The 27,129-nt window shown below is 39.8% G+C and overlaps 1 protein-coding gene across 8 annotated transcripts in view; it reads left to right on the forward strand.

The window, feature by feature from the left end:
- The first annotated feature begins 499 nt into the window (after positions 1-499).
- Positions 500-27,129, forward strand: part of LOC101173180 (microtubule-associated protein 4) — a 201,890-nt gene continuing 175,260 nt past the window's right edge. For all 8 annotated transcript variants that reach the window (XM_023950293.1, XM_023950294.1, XM_023950296.1 and 5 more), the window contains exon 1: positions 500-611. The gene's annotated coding sequence lies outside the window, so the exon portion shown is untranslated. The remainder of the gene's footprint in view (positions 612-27,129) is intronic.

The raw sequence follows: 27,129 nt of genomic DNA on the forward strand, positions 1-27,129 counted from the left end.
CTTGTGGAGCTCAATCATTTTATGAAATACGTTTTTGACAGTGGGTGTGGATCTTGGAGCAAAAAAAAGTTAATATTCATCCTGCTGCTTTTGGTCGCAAACCAACTTGTTAAAACACAACGTGAATACAAACCCAGCAATCCAACAATTTGATTTATCTAATGGATAAACTGAGTAACTATGATAAGAAAATGTCTCAAACATCATCGTTTCTGTGTGTCTGTAGTGTCATTACGCTGTTAGGGCGTCTTCCCCGGGTTGCGACCGTATCCTAACCCGTTCCTCCCGGTGATTGGACCGACAACGTCCCGTAAAAGGAATCAAACTTTTCCATTGTGCGCAGATGGTGTCTGTCAAAACTGTATTTGGGGACAAGGAAGGACCCTCCCGGCCTTCCGACATCGTGGCTGGACGGTGGTGTGGTCAGTCAGAGTTTGTCTTTAATGTGATTGGTCAAAACAGTGTCCAAGAGCTTTGATTGGACCAGAGCGCTTCCGGGGCGGGGAGTATTTATTATGACGCATTGAAGGCATTCTGAGGTGGGCGGACCGTGGAGCTGTTGCTGCGACGCTGGGAGATTCCATAAAGTGTCAAAAAACAGACAACTAACAGTAAGTCGAGTTTAAATCGGTCCAGCACGCATTGTTCTGCACTATGTTGGGTGTTTGGCTCTTGTTTTGGGAGTAGAGTTAGTGGGCGGATAGCGGAAATGTCCGCAGCAGTGGAAAGACGGTGATTTTGGATGAGCATCACGGTCACTGTGTGTAGGGGTGTAGGTTAGTGCTGCTTTCGGGTGTTCCTCGGAAACTTTTACTTTCTGATGAAGGCGGGTCGTAAAAAACCAACACTGAACAAAACACTGATTGTCTGCATTCACACTATGCTGTGGAGCGTTTGTTGGTTTTTGTAACCACTGGCTTTTTATTTTGACTTTCGCCCTAATCGTTTTTTTCCTCAAAGCTTCTTAAAGTGAAACTGGTTTTCCCGAGTTTTTCAGAATCCGTCTTTCTGAAGTTGCACAGTCACACTGCGAAGTTATGCAAGTCCTTCCTGACCGTCTTTGTGCCCGTGTTGCCTCTGTGTGTTCATTTCCAGGCCGTGAAGCCTTTTCGTTTACTGTTATTGTTACCATACACACACGCTCAAGGAGACTTTACCATTATTTCCATAGTTAGCAGACGGCCTCACAGTTATCTTTGGCAGCTGCAGATGCCATGACATGTGCAAACCATAGGCAAATTCATATTAAAAGCATAAGGCAGAGGCTGTCACTAGAGATGTAGAAACAAAAGGAACTGTTGCAAAGTAAAGTAATTTCTTTTACTTCAGATAGTATCTGTCATGCTTTTTGTAACCTTTTATTGTATTATTTAGTAATGAAATAAAAGATCAAAAATAACATCTAGTATTTCCAATTTAAACTTGTATGTCAGGGGAATTCTGATGTGTAAAAATGGATGTGAAACTAACATTTTGCTTATATGCATAAAATCGGTCTTGACAACAGGGAAGCACATTTTTTTGTGTTTATTTGTACAGTAAAATCATGCTAGAACTGCTCTTAAAGTCCCACTTTGATCATCTTTTGATCTTTTCTAAAAGCGTTCCCAGTGGTCTTTTAATTATCATTACGTAGCCAAAATTTAAAAACCTGTGTCGTTTTCTAGGACAGAGTGGCAGGAGTTTATTAGAAATTCACCTCTGAGTTGTAGTTGAAATTCACAGGGCTCCAGACTAACTTTTTTTCACTAGGAGCACTGTTGCCCCCAACTGAAAATTTTAGGGGCAAAACCAGAAAATTTAGGGGCGCCTACCGTAAATCAACATTCTAACCAAATCTACTAATTTCCACTGTATTACTAATAAATACATTAATAATAGATGCAGAAATTACAATGTGCTGTTCCAAATTCAGTGTCACATTTTATTCTGCACTTTTGAAGATGCAACAAGGTAAACTGACATCACCATCGCTGTCATGACATTACAAATAGTAAACAAAATAACATGCATTCAGAATAAAAAAAGTTTTTAGTAACAAAATGATTACCGTAGTAACTTGTCATTTCACAGTTACAAACAAAACTTAAATGTATGTAAACATTAGGGGATGGAAATTCATGTTGGCAACACCAAATAGCAGCCAAGATGCACAATAAGCGTGTTTGAGATCTCCCAGATGGACGCAACGCTGCGCAGATCACCTGATGTGAGACATGTTTTTTTTTTGCTCCAACATCCCCTGTCAATCAAAACCAAAAAATCTCATGAGAAAGGGGAGGGAGCAAGACCCCAACCTGAGCGAACGCAACTGGAAATTTAGCACTGCACTGACTGAAAGCTGCCCTGATGACTAAAAAACAATGCATTATGGGACATGTGTCCTGATGGGTTTTTGTAGTTCTGTGATCAATTAAAATAATTTAAAATACCAAGTGATTTAAAAAAAAGGCTACATACATTACAAAAGACTACATAAGACTAAATCGTGTTGTTGCTCACACGTGTTTAATGTTAGAGCCCCGTTAGCTGTCGCGCATGTAGGTGTGGGACATTTATTCTCCTCAGCTGACCCAACTCCAGCGGGAGCGATGTTCTGCAGTGACAGCCGCGCATGAGAACCGTGGTTTGGTTCGCAAGTTTGAGACCCCTGCTGTAGACTCTGGCACTGGTACACTAGCCGCAGGTCGGAAGAACGAATCAATAGTTCGTTTGCTCATAGCTCAGACGCACGTATCAGGTTGTGATGATATTTGTCTCCGTTTCCTTAACACAGAATGTTTACGTGCGCTCGATTATCTCTAGGCCCCTCCCCCTCCATGCATTTTAGCCACTTGCAGTGGCTTTACCTATTCTTCTCACACGCAGTGGCCGCCTCACAGACTGGCATCACTCAATGAAACGCGAGTGTGTGTTCGCGTCTTATGAGTATGTGTGCGAGTTTGTGTGCGTGTGTTTGCGTGCGTGTGCGCTCGCGTCTCATTATTTCCTTGATAATTGACGTGCCCCTTCCACGTTTAATAAAAAATACCGAAGGTGTGGGAGGCAAATTTACTGGTAGCACATGTGCGACTGGATGTAAAATTCAGTTGCACACTCTCAAATTTTGGTCGCAAAATGCAACCATTTGGTCGCAGTCTGGAGCCCTGATTCACCTTGGAGACTGCTGGATTGAGCAAGGACACGAGGGTAGATCGCAGGCCAGCAAAGATAAATAACCAAAAAAATAAAAATATACTTTTGAAAAATCAGTCAGCGAATCCAAATCCTCACAGAAGTACGTGAACCAGATTGCCCCAGATTGCCCAGATTCCCCCGCGTGTCTTCGCAGTTCCCGCCCGATGGATCCAAGCCCACAAAAGCAGCAGTGTTTTCCTGTAGCATGCGCTTCTCAAGCGCTACCTACGGAGCCAGCCGCACTTTAGAAATCCCATGCTACCCCCATTGCACCGTTTACAGCAGAGTATGAAATACGAAAGTCGCTGCTTTCCTAAAACTATATATATATATATATATATATATATATATATATATACGTATATGTATATATATCTATATATATATATATATATACATATATATACATACATACATACATACATACATACATACACACACATCCACACACACACACACATACAACGCCCCTCACACAAGCTCGGTTCTTCTACCAGAAGCCTGGGAGCTTGAGGGTCCTGCGCAGTCTTAGCTGTTCCTAGCACTGCGCTTTTCTGGACTCGTCCAGCTTGGGGGTTACTGCCCCGAGTGCTCCAATTACCACAGGCACTTCACTTTCCAGGCTTTCTCCAGTTCTTCTCGGAGTCCCTGGTATTTCTCCAGTTTCTCATGTTCCTTCTTCCTGGTGTTCCCATCGCTTGGCACTGCCACATCCACCTTAACGGCTTACCTCTGTTCTTTATCCACCACTACAATGTCTGGTTGGTTCGCCATTACCATTCTATCGGTGTGGATCTGGAAGTCCCACAGGATCTTTGCCCTTTCATCCTCTACCACCTACGGAGGTGTTTCACATTTTGACTTTGGGGTCTCCAGTTCATATTCTGCACACATGTTCCTGTATATTATTACAGCCACTTGATTGTGGTGCTCCATGTATGCTTTGCCTGCCAGCATCTTACACCATGCAGTTATGTGCTGGATTGTTTCAGGTGCCTCTTTACACAGCCTACACCTTGGGTCTTGTCTGGTGTGGTAGATCTGTGCCTTCTATTTCTCTGGTGCTCAGGGCTTGTTCGAGCTGCCAGGATGAGGGCTTCCCGACTTCGCCCTAGAGTCTTTTCTTCTGTTGAAGCCCGCGGTGCAGGTGTGTTTGTTCGGGAGAAGAACATAGTGATTGGCAGTTGTTGTTGCTCTATTTCTATGGGTTTTAGAGAAACTCAAAATTGTAAGATGATTTGCACGTACGTGTTGTAAATTTGGCAAGCTGATTTACGTACATGAGCATATTAAACTGATACGTTATTGACGCAAAGGTAGAGAAGAAGCGGAGTGACTTTTTAGCCAATCAGAATGCAGAACACAATGCACAATGCAAATCCGTGAAGTAGCGAAATCGTGAAAAGTAAACCGTGTTATAGCGAGGGATCACTGTATTTTAGATAGTTCTCCGTATGTCAAAACGATTTATTCCGATCGAAAATCTGGCTATGTAAATGTTTGTTATAATTGGATAAAGTTTTTCAAGGTCCATGTACACAGTTCAATTCTAATCCGACCTTTGATCAGATTTAAGACATTTTGCACATCTAACCGCCGCTAATGACTGAACAGCTGTTTATTTCTCTATAGAAGTTAATGGTTTGTTTCCAGTTGAAGTCTATGCAGTGGTTTGGAGGCCAAAGTATCAACTTTGTTAGTTTAAATTGAATACAGCATCTAACAATTTCTTTCAGTTTTTAATACAAAACATACATTTTCATAACACACTATTAGTTTTTGACTTTAAGTGGTTTTGGGTTTTACTAGTGAATGCATTTGTTGTAAATCTTATAGTAAATTAAAATGTATTTGTCAAATTTTCTTTTTAAAACACAGATTAGATTAGATTAGATTAGATTCAACTTTATTGTCACTGCACATGTAGGTACAAGGCAACGAAATGCAGTTAGCATCTAACCAGAAGTGCAATAAGCAGTAAGTACAGAATAAAGGTCTATAGTATGTACAATAACTATACAGGTAAATATTATGGACATAATTTACAGATATTAATACTATAAGCACGATATACAGATAGGTGTACTATGGACAAACTATTCAGATGGGCTATGTAAGAGTGTATGAACACTATAGGCAGAACTATGAACATAATCTACAGTATTGCAATGGACAGTAAAGTGCATGGAAAATATTACAATGTGCAGATCGATTATACAGTGTTTTATACAGTGATGAAGATCAAGATCATTTTTATTGCAATTTATTGTCACATTTATTCCAACGTTGCTGCAAATATGCATGCATAGTTAAATACCAGCCCTGTCTTCATCTAATCCTTTATGTCCAAATTCAACCTTATTGTGCTAGTTATTAACAGATATCAGTACAAAATGAAGTGACTGCAGTGAGGATTGTCCCTCTGACTTCCCCCACCTCCTGTCCTGAGTCCAGGCCATTCAGATTACTTCCCAATCCTCCATCAGACAGATTACAGGCAGGAACTAAGAGGTGGGACTTATTCCAGGCCTTGAATTCATTATGGACCCGATCCAGATGCATCCTTAGCAATGTTCCTGATGCTTGATGATTTGCTAAAAGCCCACACAGCAATCAGGTTCTATGATTTTGGGTTATCACCAGTGTGGTTACATTTTAGCAACATTTCAGAACTGTAAAGCAAGCTCATTGTTTTTTTGTAATTCGCATGAGTTCAGTGAGGAGGAACATGGTCCGACTGAGCCCTCTCCCTGCTGCACTGTTTTCACACACAAAAAAAGGCTCCTAAAACAGATGAGGAAACCTTCCTTTTACTGAAACTATATATTTTAGTAAGATGATATTTCTGCCAGAGGCTTTTAATTAGAAATATATCAGCAAATGTGCGTGGATAATAATGCTTTAATGACTGGCCAACTGGAAGGTCAGGGGAGACAGTTTTATTCCATTATTTTCCAGTTGCTGTCTTGGGTTAAATGTTGGCAGGAAGCAGCAAAGAAAGGTTTTTCCTCAGCCTTTTCAGAAAGTTGCCTTTTCCAGATGAACATCTGTTTCATTCAGTAGCTATTTTAGTCACAAGTTTTCAAATGCAACACTGAAGCACCCTACCAGGGTTTTTCCCTACGCGTACCAAAACCAAAAGGTGTTCTGTGCAGTTTGAAGGCAAAAGTGAAAAAAGATTCTTTTCCACTGTTTCCCCTCTTAAGTCCTTCAACATACATGAAGCTCAAAAATGTCCTAAAACTGTCCAAGCTTGATATTTGGTCAAATAACATGCTGTTTGCGCTGTTTAAAACAACTATGGCTATCGAGGCTAAATGAGTGACTTTTCTTTAGGTTTGAGAGGGTTTGATTGTTGCTGGAGTGGAGGAGCATTTAACTGCTTACAGAAACCAGAAAGTTAAAAATTAAAAAGTACATACAGAGTTGATGTGAGTTGTGCTGAAGCCAGGTCTGATTGAACATATTAAAAGATTAATGCTTTCCTTTGCATGGATCTGTGTTTCTGTATCTCTGCCCTGAGCCTTTGGCTTGTTTTAAAAAGCAGATGTTAGTACAACAATAATGAACGTGTTATAAAAGGGATCATCTGTATGTGTTTTAGAGATTTATTGCTTCTAAAAGGACTAATTTATGAAACTGCATCTTTTAGTTTTATAATTGAAGGTATTAAAGACTATAATTCTCATGGAATTATAATAATCACAAGTGTGTAAAGGCAGTGTCTGTAGGTGTTAGGGTTGTGCCGATGGACGATACCATCGTCCATCGTGATGGGGGACTGACATCACGATGGAGAGACACCATCGTGATGCAACGCCCCCGCCACGCTGCGAGTCGACACCATAAGACGCGGTTACATGTGCAAAATATCTTGATAAGGATTATTGGTCGGATTAGAATCCAACCGTGTAGATGGGCCCAGAAAAACTTTTTCAGATTATAAAAAACATTCACATGGGTCACACTTTCGGTCGGAATAAATCATTCGCACATGCACAGTTGTGTTTTTAAAAAACGGAAGAGAAACTTGGTTCCGCCCAGCGGCTACATACATAGATACGGCAGCTCGGTATTATACAAGATGATCTCCTAAACGTGCTTTTATTAATGTTACGGTTATTATGAAGTGCCTGTTCGCTCATCATTTTAATTTTAATCCGTGTGGTCAGTGCTTTTTCTGTTGAAAAACGGAGCCAGAAGCCAGGATTAGCCGTATGCTAACACGGGCTAACAACATTAGCATGAACATAAAATCCATGCGTGAAACGCTGCAATCTGCATCTTGTCTGAACGTAAATATGTGGGAAAAACATCAGCCTTTATTTTGTCGGGACACGACTGGAAACACAAATCCACATGATTGTTTGAACGGTTTCTAAGGACTGAGCAGCCTTTCTTCCTCGAAGCTTACACACTGCGTTAGGTAGCGCTCCGAGCTCTGCCCCGACACACACTTTTACCGGGACACCCGGTTCACCTGAATTCCGGTTGCTCGTTCACGTAAAGCTGCGGGACGGATCACAGTCCTAAGTCTCCCACACGTAACAAAGCATCATCACTTCCCCTAAAACACAAAACTGTAAGTCCGTCTGCTCTGCTACAGACACGGTCGCTCGCTCCACCGGTCCTGCACTTGACTATTCAAGTGCAGGACCAGACCACTTCTTTTTTATTTATTTATTTTTTTTTAAAGTCAGTTTAGACTGCCAATTTAGGGGACATCGCCCAACGCTAGTAGGTGTGTTCACACAAGCATGTTTATGCCGCATTTGATTCATACCAAAGATTATTTTCTTTCGTTGTTTGGCAATTTGTTTGGCTATTATAGCTTTATTGCTTTTTTTGAATTATTGCTTTGAAGCTTAACTGTTGTGATTAAAAAAATATAAATAAGAAATGTAATAATCTGAGTATGCAGTAAAAGAATTTGTTCTCACATGATTGCGGCTTACTGTGCCTTCAATTTGTTTCCAATGTGTATAATACAAAAAAAAATGTTATCAAACAAATTTTCCTATTTTCTGCACTCTAAGGTGCACTGGATTATAAGGCGCACCTTCAATAAATGGTCTGATTTTGAACCTGCGTCGGATATAAGGCGCATCGAACTGAGTGGTATTAAGTTAGACAAAAGAGTCAGAGATAAGTCCGTCAGTCAGTCAGAATTTATTAACTGCGTTCACAGTAACTCTAAAACTTGTTTGTAACATGTTAGGCATTAGAAGTATTTTTTTTATTTTTTATTTTTATGCTAGGCGTTAGAAGTGTCAGCCACGTTACCCACGTTAGCGTATTCACAATAGCTGTAACTCCCAACCTTGTTAGTAACACGAAAAATAAAAACAGACACTGCGACACGTATTAGCGTATTTACAATAACAGCCAACCTTGTTTGCTACAAAGTTATTCCATTAGGTGCATTGTCATTTTTTGGAAAATATTAAGGATTTTAAATGTGCCTTATGGGGTAAAAAATATTTTTAAATGCTATTGTTCCCTAAATAAGTAGGTGTTAGAATTACGTTATTTTGTGGTTTGGTCTACTTTAAAAGGCCCATATCATGCTTTTCTCAAGCCTTTCAGAGAAAACTATATGCACATATATAAAACAAAATAAAACACAGTAAAACACAATGAAACACGGTAAAACACAGAATATAAAAAAATGATTAAGAAAAAGCAATTTTAAAAAGATGGGTTTTTTGCTGCTGTTTAAAAGAAAACACTGAGTCTGCAGATCTGAGGCTGAGAGGAAGGGAGTTCCAGAGGGTTAGAGTCACAGCTGCAATGGCTCAGTCACCTTTAGTTTTTAACGGGGTTCCTCTTCACCACCAGCAGACCCTGGTCACATGATCTCAGAGACCTGCTGGGTGTGTACGGCTACAAAAGGTCTTTCATGTAGACCGGTGCTTGGCTATTAAGAGCTGTGTATGTTAAAACCAGGATTTTAAAATGCACTCGGTAGCGGATGGGGAGCCAGTGTAGCTTAATTAGTATCAGGGTGACGTGTGAAAAGTTGGATGAATTGGTGAAAGCCTTGCACCAGCGTTCTGGACAACCTGGAGCCGTTCTAAAGAGTGTTTGCTTAAACACGTGAAGATGGAGTTACAATAATCAAGACTGGAAGCTATAAAAGTGTGGATGAGCATATAAAGAGCAATAAAATTAAGAGTCCCTAAAGGCCCGTACACACCGGGACGAATATTCGCCAGCGTTTTTCGCCAAGTTTTTTGTGTTCACACCCAGGCGATTTTCGCTGACGATGAGCCGAGCGAACATGCAATTTCATTCCCTGACTTTAGATGGCGCTTAATGTAAAACAGAAATACTCCTGTACACAAGGTGGCGCTGCACAACTTTATGTTTCTTAAAGTCGCTTTTCCCTCAGAAGAAGGGAGCAAGGCTGTTTGGTCCAGGTGGACAGTAGACAACAGCTCAGTACACAGAGGGTTCTTGTCCCCGACTTTGATCACCTGAGTATCAAATGAAGAAAATAATGGCGCTCACTGAGCGGCATAGGAGACGACTCTGGAAGACTGCGGCGCCCACCCCCCCCCCGACCCACTGGCCAAGGCCGTCTGATGAAGGAGTAACCAGCCGGGCAGAGTCAATGACAGAGGAGTGATTGGAGTCCTGCTGCCAAGTGTCAGTCAGAAACATAAGATCCAAGTTCCTGGAGTCTATAAGTTTGTTTAACAAGAAGGATTTGTTGGCCACGGATCGGGCGTTAAAGAGCAGTCAGGACACCGCCAGGAAGAAGAGGTATCTTTGTCGATCAGCGACAGTCCAATAGACAGCAGTGTGAGGTGGTTATAAATTAAAACAGCTAAAACCTTGTTTGCACAAATAACACAAGAAGAACAGAAAGAAACAGAACCGTAAATTCCTTTGACAGGTGCACACACAGGTGCACACTAATATAGTGTATATAGTGTAAAACACTATATATGATAATGTTTTACCTTTGGCACACTAAAGAATGATTGGAAATATGAGTCATTTTCACAGCTCATTTTCCTACTCAGAAGTATGACTCGATCTCTGAGAACCCGCCTTTCTCTCCTTGTGGGTGCCGCCCATTTCATGACATCAACCTAGAGTTGGTCTCGACAGCGTGTCTGCATTTCATTCACAAAAACAAACCTCAAAACTTTTGCAAAGATAGATGTACATATTGTACATATAGATAGAAAAAATTGTTGCCACTCACTGCTAGCTCTGTGGAGCACAACATGGTGGGGAAGAATAACCACCGTCACCACCACTGTCACACTATATAGATTCTACCTTACCTTCACTCTGATGTAGCTGGGGTATAGCCCCCATGACATTACACTTATTTAAAGCAGTTAACCCTTGTGCTATCCTATGACCCAACCTTTACATTGACGTGTTATCCCTACCATGACAAAGGTGGATAGATAGAGGTGAAGAGGATTTCATGTAATCCATGGACACCAGTGAACATCACAAATCATTGAAGAAAAAAGGTTCAGTGCACTGTCTTGTGGGTCTAGATGACCCAACTCCCAATGTTAAAGTGCCTATGATAGCACAAGGGTTACAGAAGATTGTGGAAGGATTTGTAGAAATAAAAACCTAACCAGTATTGTGGTCCAAAACACCCTCTTTTTGCATGAATTAAGTCTTTCCATTTTTATCAAGCAAATCATTTCTTTATCACTTGTTTTGGTTTGAAGTAATGACCACATTTACCATGAAAACCACAACAAAATGTTACTTCCTTTCATTGGCTGCACGTTGACGTAAGCTCCCATGTTTGGTACACGTTATGCCAAATAAAAATGTTACAGTATAAATTTTTAACAAGAAAGACAGAAACTTAACAGAGTATAATTAAAAAAGGAGAGCAAACAAAAAGAGGATGTTAAAAATTAGAAATGCTTTCTAGTTGGGAGTTGCTAGAGTTCGAACAAGAAAACAATGTATTGTGCTATATAGATTATGTTTTTATGGACCAATAATTTTACATTACAAACCATGAAAGACAGTGAAACTTTGCATAAACACAAGCATAAAAAGCAATTGCCCTATTGGTCAGTGATTTTAAAAAAAAAAGTTCATTTAGAGCCCTGCTACCCCACTCTCATAGCTGCCATTTTACTGGCTGTGCAAAGTCAAGGTTGACATTCAGCCTGGTGCTCGTTAATGTTCTACATGCTGATAAGACAATGACGAGCAAATCCTGGAATATTTGGCAAAACCAAAACAAAGCTAACCAAAGCAAGTACAGGAGAAAGTACATTTTTTAATGTTTCTTCAAAAGTGTGTTTTGTTCTTTTTTCCAATGTTTCTCTAAGTTTGTTTCTGTCTATAGGCAATTGAGTTGAGCAGGTCAAAGGTTATTATATTAGGTAATCAGTGTACTCATATCAGTTGCCAGGCTTTTGTGGTGTCCAGTTGAGTACATCAAACATCATGCAGATGCTTTGATTGTTTGAAATCAATAAGAGTCTGAAGACATTGTCAATTAAAACCAGGGTTTTCAGTTATGACAACAAGTAAATTCTGGTTTAAGATTCACGTCTACAAGTGCATGTACTAGTTACAGTATGTGCCAAGAGACTTCTCATGGTAAACTTGAGGAGTTACTTAAGTATTTTAGATTTTGTTTCTTTAATTCCTTATGTTTAAATGAAAGACAGGTTGATATTTATTGAAAACACAAAAAATTGTCGACTCACTGTAGGCTGAAAGAGCAAAAGGGTCTTAATCATTTTGTTTGAAGTTGGAAAACTTGACAGACATCTTAAACATTTGCATTTATGACCCAAAACAAAAATACAATATTTTACATCGAAACAATTAAATGCTCATTCATTTCTGCCTGACATAGAAGTACTGATGATCATATTGCAAAAACACATTTTTTAAAATAATAAAAAAGGCTGCACAGGCGTTCTTGCCTCACAGCAAGAAGGCCCTTGGTTTGCATGATTGAATGAATGAAAGATTTCACACTAGTTGGTTTAAAGGCATAGGTATGCGTTCGTGAACACTCTGTTTTGTGTGCAAGTTGACATGTGGACATTTTTGCGGCTAGCAGGTGTGTTGATAATATTTGAGTGTGTGTGAACAGGCCCCGCCCTTTCTGTACTACATTTGAACCGTACCGTAACGATAAACAACCAGTAAACCTGTCTGCTCTATGCTGCTACATGGTCTTACCCCCCTTCCCCTCCTATTATCACCCTCCTACCCCCCCCTCTCTCTAACGTCCCTCTCTCTTCTTCCCCTCTTTCCTTTTCCGTCCGGTCCAACACCAAAGCAGGGCTCCAGACTAACTTTTTTCACTAGGAGCACTGTGGCCCCTAAATGAAAATTTTAGGGGCACAACCTGAAAATTTAGGGGCGCATACCGTAAATCAACATGCAAACCAGATCTTCTAATTTCCACTGTATTAAAAATACACTAAATAAAATAAATAAAGTAAATAAATACTTTAATTATAGATGCAAAAATTACAATCTGCTTTTTCAAATTCAGTGTCAGATTTTATTCTGCACTTTTGAAGATGCAACAAGAAGGTAAACTGACAGCAGCATCGCTGTCATGACAGAAAAAATAGTAAACAAAATACCATAAATTTAGAATAAAAAAAGTTTTTAGTAACAAGTGATTACCGTAATAACCTTTCGGTCATTTCACAGTTAAGAACAATACTTAAATGTATGTAAACATTAGGGGATGGAAATTCATGTTGGCGACACCAAATAGGTGCAGCCAAGATGCACAATAATTTGAGATCACCCAGATGGACGTAACGCTGCACAGATCACCTGGTGTGAGACATATTTTTGTTTTTGCTCTAACATCACCTGTCAATCAAAACCAAAATATCACCAGAAAGGGGCGGAAGCAAGACCCCAACCTGACCAAACACAGCTGGAAATTTAGTACTGAACTGACTGATAGCTGCCCTACAGACTACAAAACAATGCATTATGGGACATGCGTCCTGATGGGTTTTTGTAGTTCACTGATCAATTAAAATAATTTAAAATACCAACTGATTTAAAAAAGGCTACATACATCACAAAACATTGAAATAATTATAAAAGATGTAATATCACAGATCATACTTAGGGGGAGAGGCATAATTATTAAATTGAATGTTAAGGACAACTCCAACTTCCTGTTGCAGCTTCGCCTTCATGCCCCCCCCACCCCACCCCCCGGGCGCTGGTTCATCTCAAACACGTCTATCGTTGCATTTTCATAAGTTTCCTCCGTGAACCGCCACCTTAACGCAAAGGAGGAGTTCGAGAACTCGAGTGATCTCAGGAGTTAAGCTGTCTAAATCGTGTTGTCGCTCACACGTGTTTATGTTCGAGCCCCGTTAGCTGTCACGCATGTAGGTGTGGGACATTTATGCTTCTCAGCTGACCATCTCCCGCGGGAGCGGTGTGCTGTCGTTACAGCCGTGCATGAGAGCCGTGGTTTGCTTCGCGAGTTTGAGACCCCTGCTGTACACTCTGGCACTGGTATACTAGCCGCAGGTCGAAAGAACGAATCAATAGTTCGCTAGCTGTTCATAGCTCAGACGCACATATCAGGTTTGCACATATCAGGTTGTGATGATTTGTCTCCGTTTCCTTCCCACAGACGTTAACGCGCACTCGATTATCTCTAGGCCCCGCCCCTCCACATATTTTAGCCACTTGCAGTGACTTTCCCTATTCTTCTCACACGCATTGGCCGCCTCAGGCATCACTCAATGGCTACGTTCACACTGCAGGCTGAAACGACCCAATTCCGAATTTTTTGCCCCTAAGTGGCCCAATTCCGATCTTTTCATGACAGTCTGAATAACACAGATCCGATCTTTTCAATTGCGACCCAGGCCCCGTGGGTTTGCCGTCCTGAATCCGAATTGTAGCCGTTCTTTTCAATTGCGACCGCCGTCTGACCGGCCAGGCGACTTGATTCCGAATCGTACGTCATCGACACGCAACAAACGTCATCATTTTGCGTTAAAGTAGGCGGGAACGAGAACGTAAACATCAACCATGGTGGACGATGCTGCTGAGATCAGTCAGTGGAAGGGAAGCGAGATCCCCGATTGGATTAATATTTGGGCTGATCGCTCTTTTCAGGCCAAACTCCAGGGCTCTTATTGCAACTGGGCGGTTTTTGAAAAATTTTCCAGCTAAATGGCAGAGCGTGGTGTTGAACCTTTCCCGCGATGACTTTTTTTTCTTTCTCTCCTTCCGACCGTCACCGTGCTCAGAAGCGCAGGGGACCCGAGGCGATCCTCCTCCTCCTCCCTGTTCTGATCCTTAGATTCTCCAGAACGGGTTGATAAAGAGTCCATAGCATTTATTTTGGGGGAAACCTTCTTTTATTACCGTCCTCCGTAACACACAACATGAATGCGCGCCCACACTGCCCCCCCTATTCTCTATCGCGGCACGCGCTTGCACACACACACGGGGCGCGCGGGCCCAACACATACACATTTCCATTCCACAACAGTGGGTCGGTGGGTACAGACGATCCCGACTCCATTGCCTTCTTAAAATGAGAAGATTGTAATTGTGCTGCTCCTTCGTGAAAATAAATTTAATATTACAAAAAGAGCTCCGCTTTTGACAACACTGTTGTTGACATCTGCTCCGCAAACAAGTGACGTCGTTCACCGTTGAGTATTCTTCTGGCTTCTGCGCATGCGGGTCTCGTTTGGGTCGTGTCACGGTCACACTGGAGATCACAAAAGTTCGGATTTACTTGGAAATGTGAACGGTCTAGCAAACCCGAATTGAGCATTAAGCCCTGCAGTGTGAACGTAGCCAATGACATGCGAGTGTGCGCTCGCGTGTGCTCCAGTCTCACGAGTGTGTGTGTGTGTGTCTGTCTGCGTGCGTGTGGGCTCGCGTCTCATTGATGATTTCATTGCTCATTTCATTGATCATTGACGGGCCGCTTCCACGTTTAATGAATAAAAAAATACCGAGGGTGGGGGAGGCAAATTTACTGGTCGCGCATGTGCGACTGGATGTAAAATTCAGTCGCACAGTCTCAAATTTTGGTCGCAAAATGCGAGCAAATGGTCGCAGTCTGGAGCCCTGCAAAGATTTTCAAACATGATTGAAATTAATAAAGTTTGGCCTCACTTACTGATAAAAATCATGTGTATGATTAATAAAAATAATACTATATCAGTAAAATAGACATAACACTGTTTCAAAGATCTTAATAGCAAGAAATTATCAAGTATCAAAAGTTAAAATGAGTGCAAATTATATTTCATTAGGAAAAATCATGAATCAATTTTTCAATTTTTATTTTTTATTTTTGGAGTGAAGTAATATCATTAGAAATCAATCAATTTAACCATCTGCAATAATTGATTAAGAATTTTTTTCTTTATAATAAGGTAATGCTGTAAAATAAAATGTGTTTGCATGTGTTTTGGGGAGTGAGACTGCGTGACAACAGGAGATTGAATGAATGAAATGATGAAGGGATGGACAGAAGAGAGGAGGGGTGGAATGGTACAGAGTGAACCAGCTCCTTTAATCCCTTCTCACAATTGTAGCAGCTGGACTTGTGTGTCAGAAAGGAGGCTTTACAGCTGCTGATCAACCCGGCAGGGATTTATACTGCAATCGGAAGAGTTGGAAGATCTACAGACTGATGTAAAGGTGAATTTGGTGTTGTGGATATGGAGTTGGGCCTCTAAGCATTTTCACCTTCCGCGGTCCTCCTTCGGACGCACCGCGATTCACGGAACCTTCCCCACGGACTAGCTCCGTTACGCGAAGCTCTGCGATCCGAAGCTCCAGATTGCCGAAGGCGGAAATGCTGCTATGCAGATCTGAAAAACTCTAAGTCATCATATGAATGTATTTCCAGTGGTGTCAAGACAAAATAAAGGCTGATATAATTCCCTCATATTTACATGCAAGATGCTCATTGCGGCATTGCAAAATAAGCACCAAGCTGCAGGAGACTATCTCCTAAATGTGCTTTTATGCGCTGATTTTGCTGTTCGAGGACAGCTGAAACCCCATCAACTGCTCAAGCAGATTTCGCCATACTTAACGTTTGCCGTATGCTGGTTGGACCAACACCTATCTTCTAGATGTCCTTTCATCATTGTTATGTTTATTATTAAGGTCCTGTTGGCTCATAATTTTTTTAATCTGTGCGGTCAGTGCTTTTTTTCTTGGCTGCAATGACCCCGAAGAAGGGTTAGCGTTAGGCTAATACGTGCTAAAAACATTAGCCGTTGAGAAACTTGAAACTCTGTGGGGGCAATTCCGCAATGAGAATCTTGGATGTAAATATGTGGGAATTACATCAGCCTTTCTTTTGTCTGGACACCACTGGAAAGACACATTCATATGATGGTTTAGAGTTTCTCAGATGTGCGTAGCAGCACTTCCGCCTTCGGCGATCTGGCTGCCCGTCCGAAAACAAAGCTAGTCCCAGAGGAAGTTTCGACGAACCGCGGTGCGTCCGAAAGGAGGACCGCGAAAAGCGGAAATGCTGCTACGTAGTCCAGAGAAGCTGTGTACAATCATCAGTAGTGCACAACCGTCACAAAGCCCTCTCCTCTGCCGCTAACACAAAGCTATAAGCCTGGCTGCACTGCTCCTAGTGTTTGTGTCTCTTACAAGCCGGACAGACGGAGATAGCACTGACGTCATCGCCCCGCCTCACCTCTAGAAATGCTAAATCAAATTGAGATGTGCGACACTATTCGCAGGGTGGATGTGAAAACGCAAATGCAACCCCCTCTTTGCATTTTTATTTTAATTATGACACAGAATAAGCGGTTTTTAAGTAGAAAATGAAAAAGCATTTTGAAGTATTGCTTTTTAATTTTAATTTTGAGTCATTTGATGCGGTTACATTTTGAAAATAAAAATTTCTGTTAATCCATTTTAATTTTCAAATTAGACATTTCTAAATGAATTTTGCTACACATTTACCAAAAAACTTTTTGAAAATGAAATGTGAAATACCATATTCATTATCATTATAATTAAGTGACAGAATAAGCAGTGTTGAAGTACAAAATGAAGAAGCAGTTTGGCAGATTGCTTTTTCTTTTAAATTTTGATTCAGAAAATGCAGCTTCATTTTGAAAATGAAAAAGCATTTTTGGTTTTAACTTTTATTTTCAATTATGGTACACAAATGCTTCCATACAGGGTTGTATTCAGCTCAAGAAAACAAAAAAAGTGGCAATTTTTAGTAGTAGCCAGCTAGCCTTCAAAAAGAAAACACAAACTGATGCGTGTTAATTGTGAACCAACTGGATCTATATCTTAATCGTGAATTCAACGATACAAATGTTTAACTTATGTTTAATAATAAAGTAAAATAAATGATATTTTGTTTCACCCAGGGCGTGAAACTAGCCAGGACTGCCTCTTAAAACACATGTTGAATGAGGTTGAATGAGAAGTGAATAACGTGTGAAAACTTGTGAAAACGAATGAAATGATGCCATTCATGGAAACACCGGGTTTTCCAAAGTGTGTTCCAGCTCCCTATGTTTTGTGGGACACTGATCCAAGTGGCTCTTTGAGTGGTAAAGTTTGCAGACCCCTGCTCTAGCACAACTGTCTTCTCCAGTTCTTTAACTTCAGCAATTTCACAACATTGTCTCCATTATCTGTCATCACACAGACCAGTTTCTTTGTTCAGCTACTACTTGAGAAAGTATTTTAGCCCGTTAGCTAAGTTTTCTCTAGAAAAAAGGTAGTTTTGAGACTCAGATTTGTGAGTTTGAAGTCACTGTCAATGTAGTCAGTTGTCACATTTGCATGTGGTCTGATGTCTTGCTTGACCACAAGTTTGTAGTAGGGAAAAAGTACTTTATTTAGCGGATCACGGATCAGTCATGATTTGTTGTACCCCTAAAAAGGACATTACCCGTACATCACTACCTAAGCTGAGACCCTGATTGGTCAAAGTTCAACTGATTTAACTTTCAGCATTTCAGCAAACTTTCATAGCAAAGCAAAAATGCAAGAGTTTTGAACGCAGAAGTCCAAAACGCACATATGCTCTCATTTACATAGACTTTTCATTGGAAAGGTTTGCTTAAATTTTGTTTCAGAGGCTGGTAAGATGGCCTTCCACCATTGGCTTTGCTTTTGACATCGCTATGTGTTTTTTTTATCTTTATGGCTTTACAGTAGGAAATTCTGTAAGCAACTGGAGCTGCTGCAAATTTATACAATATGATTTTGCTATAATTGTTTAATCATAGTAATTAATGCTACTACTGAGATGTAGAGCAGTGTTTTTCAACCAGTGTGCCGTGGCACACTAGTGTGCCGTGGGAGATGGTCAAGTGTGCCGTGGGAAATTGCCCTCATTAACTGATCCAAAAACATTTCCCATCTCCAGGAAATCAGCTCTTTGTTCATCCAAACAGGCCCTGATAAAACACTGAGTAGTTAAGAATATAAAAGATCATAAAATTATTTATTCTTTGCGTTTATTTGATTCTATTAAAGACATTTTGATAAGAATGACGGTACCGCGAGTTAGCTGCAACTAAAGCTGTTTGCGGAAAAGTCCTGCCCCTTTAACTGTCTCCGCCAATCATTCTTGAAGGCTTAATCACATGTCATCAGTCTGACCAATCAGAAGTGTTTAAAGTCTTAACTTCCTTGTTCCAACTTAGGTCAAAAAGTCGCTCAGTTCTAAAAAAAAATACCAGCCAAAGCTCGTCTTTAGCGGTGTAGCTTTCCACAGAATCCGGTATCAGACCGTGGAATTAGTGAACAAAACAATGAAGGTCAGAGACGCTGCCCTCTTTCTGCCCTTTTGCGGCAGTTTTCACACTACATCTCCCATGATGCATTGGGTTAAAGTGACAGCGCCTCAGCGTCCTTGTTAAACGTCTTGAAACCACAATGAACACACAGTTTGTAAATTATCTAACTTAACTTTTATGTCATCTTTTAGAAAAATCAGCTGCAACTTCCTGCTTTTTCTGCCACAATTATCACAAAAATGCACGTGAGATTGCGGGGGGGGCTGTAGATCAAAACAGACCATGGCTGTGTCCGAATTACCGCCCTAACCCCTAACTACTAAAACCCTATATAGTGCGGCACTATATAGTTCTCTATATAATTCTCTGAATTTATTTTCAAAGCAATTCGGACACCCGTGCTCACTAGTTTTCTCTTTCAGGTGTTTTCAAATGGCGCTTGGCACGAAAACAAAGTGGCGCATTACCGCCACCACCTGGTCTGGAGGGGAACTACTTCTATTTAACGTGGAGAATGACACCCATTTGTCAAAGTAAAAATATAATAAATATAAACATTTTATGAAGACTATTTATGAATCTGCTGTGTTCTGATCATGGAAAACGTGGCTGATTTATAAATAATAAAATTACAAACACATTGGTGTAGATTTTATGTATTTGTTGATAAATAAACCCTCAAGTCATTAGTCCACGGCAATATTTGGTTGAATGCTGTAAAGCATTCAACCCTTTGTTTTTTCCTCTTATGCTATCTTCCGCCGTTTTTCGGCACTTAACTCCATCTACAATTTTTAAGCTATTTTAACCATTCAACTTTTAAAATGTTTAGCTCTTCCAGCTTATTCCTGCCATGACTTTTGGTGTTTCAAATCCTTCAACTTTTTAAGATATTCCAGGTTTTCTGGGAATTTTTGCCCTATTTAAATACATTGGGAAGTTGTGGTACAAGAGGCTGCCAGTTCAAGACCCCGTTCGGACACCTCAAAAATTTTTCAACTATTCAACTATTAAAATTTTCATCTCTTTCAACTTATTCCAGCTTTGACTTTGAAATCCTTCAACTTTTCAAGATATTCCCGGATTTTACAGGATTTTACAAGATTTTGCTCCATTAAAATACATAGAGAATCCTTGAAACCTTTGTTTCTTTCAACCATTGTAACTTCAACATGCCTTTAGCTAGAAACACCGTTCAAACATTAAACTGCTTATTATGGGATGGCAACACCAACTACGGTTTTGCGGCCATTTTGTGCCTAAATGTGAGGCGATTTTAAACTTCAGTTTTTACCTATTTTAACCATTTTACTGTTGCAATGTTAAGGTCTTTCAGCTTAATCCTTTCAGCTATTACTTTTGGTCTTTCAAATCCTTGAACCTTTCAAGATCTTCCAGGATTTTCCAGGATTTTCCAAGATTTTTGCTCCATTTAAATACATTGAGAATCCTCGAAAACCTTTGGTTCTTTCAACCATTGTATCTTCAACATGCCTTTAGCTACAGACACCGCTCAAACATTAAATTGATCACAAGGCTTTGGACTATAAAATACGTTTATAAATCATTATGGGATGTCGACACAACCTACTGTTTGGTGGCCATTTCATGACAAAATCTGAAGCAAATATTGCAATAAACTTCATGCCTGGAACTGAACATATTGAAATTCACTGGATCTGGACATATATGGAATGTGGGCGTGGTTAGCAAACAAACTTCGTTGCTAAAGACGTCCAAAGGTTTACTTTTTCCGTTTTGTCTGAAACTGACGTCGATTTGTTCGTCATCCCCAGGCGACCCAAACATAAATTGGTTGCTATGGAGATAAAATCAATAGAAAAGCCACCATTTTGAAAAAAGTTGTTTTTCTAATTTATAACATGTAGCTTTTACCAATATGATTCTCTCAAACAATGTGTTTTTTTGAGTCAGTTGATGATGTTGATGCTAGCACTTTTAGCCATTTTAGCATCATCTTCAAATTTTCAACAGGACATCCATTTTTTCAACAATTACAGCTTTCATGCTTAACTCCTTCTACAAATTTTGACCTGTTTTGGTCATTCTACTTTTACAATGTTCACCTTTGACTTTTGGTCCTTTAACTTTTCAAAATATTCCAGGATTTTCCAGGACAGTTCAGCCATTTTTTCAACTATTTCAGCTTTCATGCTTAACTCCTTCTACAATGTTTGACCCATTTTAGACATTCTACTTTTACAATGTTCAGCTTTTTCATCATATTTCTGCTTTCATTCAGCAATACAGCATTCAACCCTGCATTTTCTTCTGGAAATGCAGCTCCTTCTAGTTATTTTTGTGCCGCTGAATGATTTACGGGCTCTTGCGAGGAGGCATTTTTTTTTCTGTAGTTTTCTCTTCTACCTTACTGAAAATAGCTTTATATATGAATCTGTCCGTGTTCCTGGCAATAATTCAACCGTTTTTCATGGGATCAAACCGAAAATGAGCAGAAATGCAGCATCACAGGACAGCAAGGAGGAGGAACAGACGTCTCAGAAGATTTCCTCTGGATGTCCCTGACCAGACATGAACAACTTGTGAGTTTAACTTAAAGTTTTTTTATTAGTTCAATTTAAGCATTTGTTACTAATTGTGCTCAAGGTTACACAGTCTGGGCACAGGAGACTGAGGTCCTGGTGTTTCTTTTCTGGCTGGCGTGTGGCACATCTTACGGTGTAGTAACCAGAGCCTTCGACATGCCACGGTCCACTGTGAGCGACGTTGTCCACAGGACGGCAGACCGCATCCTCCAGCTGATGAGCAGGGTCACCCAGCATCCAGTGGGAATGAACTGCCATTAGTCACCTCAGGTTTTTTAGCAGCTCTCTGAGTCTTCCACCTTCCAAAAGGTCGTAGGGAGCATTGATGGCTGCCAGTTAAGAATAAAGGCCCTAAAAGAAAATGCAGCTTGTTATTTTAACAGGAATCTTTTTTATTCCATTCAACTGCAGGCTGTACGTGACTAATGCCAAATTTAGAGATATTTTTGTTGGGAATCAAGGATCAGTCCATAATTCACGGGTTCTACGTAAAAGCCCAATTTATGTAAATCAAACATACCCACCTGAAGGATCCTTTTGGGTGATGGTGGGTATCCCTGCATTGCTCTTCCCATCACGCTGCTGACACCCTACAGGGAACCCATGAGGAATGCGGTTCAGGCCCGTTACAACCAGCACCACGCCAAGGCATGCTCTGTGGTGGAGAGAGCATTTGGCATTATGAAGATGAGGAGGAGAGCAATATTTCTGTGGGGACTGGAAGTAAAACCAACCTTTGCAAGAAAACAAAAAAAGTGGCAATTTTTAGTAGTAGCCAGCTAGCCTTCAAAAAGAAAACACAAACTGATGCGTGTTAATTGTGAACCAACTGGATCTATATCTTAATCGTGAATTCAACGATACAAATGTTTAACTTATGTTTAATAATAAAGTAAAATAAATGATATTTTGTTTCACCCAGGGCGTGAAACTAGCCAGGACTGCCTCTTAAAACACATGTTGAATGAGGTTGAATGAGAAGTGAATAACGTGTGAAAACTTGTGAAAACGAATGAAATGATGCCATTCATGGAAACACCGGGTTTTCCAAAGTGTGTTCCAGCTCCCTATGTTTTGTGGGACACTGATCCAAGTGGCTCTTTGAGTGGTAAAGTTTGCAGACCCCTGCTCTAGCACAACTGTCTTCTCCAGTTCTTTAACTTCAGCAATTTCACAACATTGTCTCCATTATCTGTCATCACACAGACCAGTTTCTTTGTTCAGCTACTACTTGAGAAAGTATTTTAGCCCGTTAGCTAAGTTTTCTCTAGAAAAAAGGTAGTTTTGAGACTCAGATTTGTGAGTTTGAAGTCACTGTCAATGTAGTCAGTTGTCACATTTGCATGTGGTCTGATGTCTTGCTTGACCACAAGTTTGTAGTAGGGAAAAAGTACTTTATTTAGCGGATCACGGATCAGTCATGATTTGTTGTACCCCTAAAAAGGACATTACCCGTACATCACTACCTAAGCTGAGACCCTGATTGGTCAAAGTTCAACTGATTTAACTTTCAGCATTTCAGCAAACTTTCATAGCAAAGCAAAAATGCAAGAGTTTTGAACGCAGAAGTCCAAAACGCACATATGCTCTCATTTACATAGACTTTTCATTGGAAAGGTTTGCTTAAATTTTGTTTCAGAGGCTGGTAAGATGGCCTTCCACCATTGGCTTTGCTTTTGACATCGCTATGTGTTTTTTTTATCTTTATGGCTTTACAGTAGGAAATTCTGTAAGCAACTGGAGCTGCTGCAAATTTATACAATATGATTTTGCTATAATTGTTTAATCATAGTAATTAATGCTACTACTGAGATGTAGAGCAGTGTTTTTCAACCAGTGTGCCGTGGCACACTAGTGTGCCGTGGGAGATGGTCAAGTGTGCCGTGGGAAATTGCCCTCATTAACTGATCCAAAAACATTTCCCATCTCCAGGAAATCAGCTCTTTGTTCATCCAAACAGGCCCTGATAAAACACTGAGTAGTTAAGAATATAAAAGATCATAAAATTATTTATTCTTTGCGTTTATTTGATTCTATTAAAGACATTTTGATAAGAATGACGGTACCGCGAGTTAGCTGCAACTAAAGCTGTTTGCGGAAAAGTCCTGCCCCTTTAACTGTCTCCGCCAATCATTCTTGAAGGCTTAATCACATGTCATCAGTCTGACCAATCAGAAGTGTTTAAAGTCTTAACTTCCTTGTTCCAACTTAGGTCAAAAAGTCGCTCAGTTCTAAAAAAAAATACCAGCCAAAGCTCGTCTTTAGCGGTGTAGCTTTCCACAGAATCCGGTATCAGACCGTGGAATTAGTGAACAAAACAATGAAGGTCAGAGACGCTGCCCTCTTTCTGCCCTTTTGCGGCAGTTTTCACACTACATCTCCCATGATGCATTGGGTTAAAGTGACAGCGCCTCAGCGTCCTTGTTAAACGTCTTGAAACCACAATGAACACACAGTTTGTAAATTATCTAACTTAACTTTTATGTCATCTTTTAGAAAAATCAGCTGCAACTTCCTGCTTTTTCTGCCACAATTATCACAAAAATGCACGTGAGATTGCGGGGGGGGCTGTAGATCAAAACAGACCATGGCTGTGTCCGAATTACCGCCCTAACCCCTAACTACTAAAACCCTATATAGTGCGGCACTATATAGTTCTCTATATAATTCTCTGAATTTATTTTCAAAGCAATTCGGACACCCGTGCTCACTAGTTTTCTCTTTCAGGTGTTTTCAAATGGCGCTTGGCACGAAAACAAAGTGGCGCATTACCGCCACCACCTGGTCTGGAGGGGAACTACTTCTATTTAACGTGGAGAATGACACCCATTTGTCAAAGTAAAAATATAATAAATACTAGAAGGAGCTGCATTTCCAGAAGAAAATGCAGGGTTGAATGCTGTATTGCTGAATGAAAGCAGAAATATGATGAAAAAGCGGAACATTGTAAAAGTAGAATGTCTAAAATAGGTCAAACATTGTAGAAGGAGTTAAGCATGAAAGCTAAAATTGTTGAAAAAATGGCTGAAATGTCTTGGAAAATCCTGGAATATTTTGAAAAGTTAAAGGACCAAAAGTCAAAGGGGAACATTGTAAAGGTAGAATGACCAAAATAGGTCAAAATTTGTAGACGGAGTTAAGCAGGAAAACTGAAATTGTGGAAAAAATGGATGTACTGTTGAAAATGATGAAGATGATGCTAAAATGGCTAAAAGTGCTAGCATCAGCATCATCAACTGACTAAAAAAAACACATTGTTTGAGAGTATCATATTGGTAAAAGCTACATGTTCTTAGTTGACAGAAAATCCACTTTTTTCAAAATGGCGGCTTTTCTATTAATTTTATCTCCATAGCAACCATTTTACTTGTGGGTCGCCTGGAGATGAGGAACAAATCAACGTCGGTTTCAGATGAATCGGAAAAAGTAAATTTTTGGACGTCCTTAGCAACGAGCTTTGTTTGCTAACCACGCCCACATTCCTTATATGTCCAGATCCAGTGAATTTCAATATGTTCAGTTCCAGCCATGGATGAAGTTTATTGCAACATTTGCTTCAGATTTTGTCAAAAAATGCCCACCAAACAGTAGGTTGTGTTGCCATCCCATAATAATTTCAAAACTTATGTTGAAGTCCAAAGCCTTGTGAGCATTTCAATGTTTGAACGGTGCATCTAGCTGAAAGCTTGTTAAAGTTATAATGCTTGAAAGCAACAAAGGTTTTCAAGGATTCTCCATGTATTTAAATGAAGCAAAAATCTTGGAAAATCCTGGAAAATCTTGGAATATCTCGAAAAGTTCAAAGATTTGAAAGACTAAAAGTCGTAGCTGAAAGGAATAAGCTGAAAGGGTTGAACATTGTAATAGTAGAAGGATTAAAATACGTGAAAGTTTGAAGAAGTTTAAAATTCCCTCACATTTTGGCACAAAATGGCCGCCAAACTGTAGGTGGTGTTGCCATCCCATAATAATTTTGAACCTTATGTTGAAGTCCAAAACCTTGTGAACATTTCAATATTTGAACGGTGTCTCTAGCCAAAAGAATGTTAAAGTTACAATTGTTTAAAAAAGCAAAGGTGTGTCCAATGGAGCAAAAACATTGGAAAATCCTGGAAAATCTTGGAATATCTTGAAAAGTTCAAAGATTTGAAAGACTAAAAGTCGTAGCTGAAAGGAATAAGCTGAAAGGGGTTGAACATTGTAATAGTAGAAGGATTAAAATACGTGAAAGTTTGAAGAAGTTTAAAATTGCCTCACATTTTGGCACAAAATGGCCGCCAAACTGTAGGTGGTGTTGCCATCCCATAATAATTTTGAACCTTATGTTGAAATCCAAAACCTTGTGAACATTTCAATATTTGAACGGTGTCTCTAGCCAAAAGAATGCTAAAGTTACAATTGTTTAAAAAAGCAAAGGTGTGGCCAATGGAGCAAAAACATTGGAAAATCTGGGAATATCCGGGAATATCTGGAAAAGTTCTAAGATTTGAAGGACCAAAAGTCATAGCTGAAAGGAATAAGATGAAAGGGTTGAACATTGTAATAGTAGAATGGTAAAAATAGGTGAAAGTTTGAAGAAGTTTAAAATTGCCTCACATTTTGGCACAAAATGGCTGCCAAACTGTAGGTGGTGTTGCCATCCCATAATAATTTTGAACCTTATGTTGAAGTCCAAAACCTTGTGAAAATTTCAATATTTGAACGGTGTCTCTAGCCAAAAGAATGTTAAAGTTACAATTGTTTAAAGAAGCAAAGGTGTGGCCAATGGAGCAAAAACATTGGAAAATCTGGGAATATCCGGGAATATCTGGAAAAGTTCAAGGATTTGAAGGACCAAAAGTCATAGCTGAAAGGAATAAGCTGAAAGGGTTGAACATTGTAATAGTAGAATGGTAAAAATAGGTGAAAGTTTGAAGAAGTTTAAAATTGCCTCACATTTTGGCACAAAATGGCCGCCAAACTGTAGGTGGTGTTGCCATCCCATAATAATTTTGAGCCTTATGTTGAAGTCCAAAACCTTGTGAACATTTCAATATTTGAACGGTGTCTCTAGCCAAAAGAATGTTAAAGTTACAATTGTTTAAAGAAGCAAAGGTGTGGCCAATGGAGCAAAAAGATTGGAAAATTCAGGAATATCCGGGAATAAATGGAAAAGTTCAGGGATTTGAACGACCAAAATGTCATAGCTTGAATAAGATGAAAGAGCTGAACATTTTCATAGTCGAACGGTTAAAATAGGTGAAAAATTGTAGAAGGAGTTTAACTGTGAACTTCTGAACGAAAAATTCTCCATGTATTTCAATGGAGCAAAAATTCCCGGAAAACCTGGAATATCTTAAAAAGTAAAAGGATTTGAAAAACCAAAAGTCATAGCAGGAATAAGGTGAAAGAGCTGAACATTTTAAAAGTTGAATGGTTAAAATGGGTTAAAAATTGTAGAAGTAGTTAAACGCCAAAAAACGGCGGAAGATACTATAAGATACGATAATAATAAACTAGAAGAAGCTGCATTTCCAGAAGAAAATGCAGGGTTGAATGCTGTATTGCTGAAAGAAAGCTTAATTTGTAAAAGAAATGGATGAACTGAGCTGAAAGAGCTCAACATTTTCAAAGTAAAATGG

Source organism: Oryzias latipes, chromosome 20, assembly GCF_002234675.1.
Source record: "Oryzias latipes chromosome 20, ASM223467v1".
Taxonomy (NCBI): Eukaryota; Metazoa; Chordata; class Actinopteri; order Beloniformes; family Adrianichthyidae; genus Oryzias; species Oryzias latipes.